The sequence below is a fragment of the Microtus ochrogaster genome, chromosome X, assembly GCF_000317375.1.
Source record: "Microtus ochrogaster isolate Prairie Vole_2 chromosome X, MicOch1.0, whole genome shotgun sequence".
Lineage (NCBI taxonomy): Eukaryota > Metazoa > Chordata > Mammalia > Rodentia > Cricetidae > Microtus > Microtus ochrogaster.
The window spans coordinates 19,762,301-19,762,947 of record NC_022026.1 but is presented as its reverse complement, the minus strand read 5'-3'; positions in this window follow the sequence as shown (position 1 = coordinate 19,762,947).

Genomic DNA, 647 nt, shown 5'->3' with positions numbered 1-647 from the left:
CCGCCCGGCTAACAACTCTGATTTCAAAACTGTTGCTAGTTTCAGCTTAATGAATTTATCATTTTTAAACAAAAGCATTTCTGGACTGGCTATGCTGGACTGTGGCATGAGACACTGAGATTTGAGTGAGTGAAATGAGCAGAGGACAGATCTCAAAGAAATGGGTCTGAAAGTTGTTATGGAATCATGGAAAAGAATGGGGCTTTCAAAACTCTAGGGGAAAGTATCTCATTTATAAGTTGGACCTATTTACCTAAAGTCATTTTTCACCCAGAAAGTAAAGAGAGACTTTTTTTTTCTTAGCCAAACACCTACAAAATAGCAATTAAGGGAAAGAAGGAAAATCAAAGTTTCTTGTTTAGAAATCAAATATTTGAAAAGTGTGCAGGCAACATAACTGATATCTTTCTTCTCCCCTGGGTCCCTTTGCTTTTTTAACTAAATTGTCAGTCTGCAAGAAACTGGTTTGAAAATTAGCTCTTCCTCAGGACATTCCTACATTCTTGTGCAAATATTAATATTTAGGAACAAGAGATGTAGATTATCAAGGGTTGAGATTTGCAACCTTTCGATTTTGACAGTCAGATGCTAAAGTCTCATTAATATAGGCAAGTGGGTATTAAAGGAAGTCAGGACCACGAGGGGTG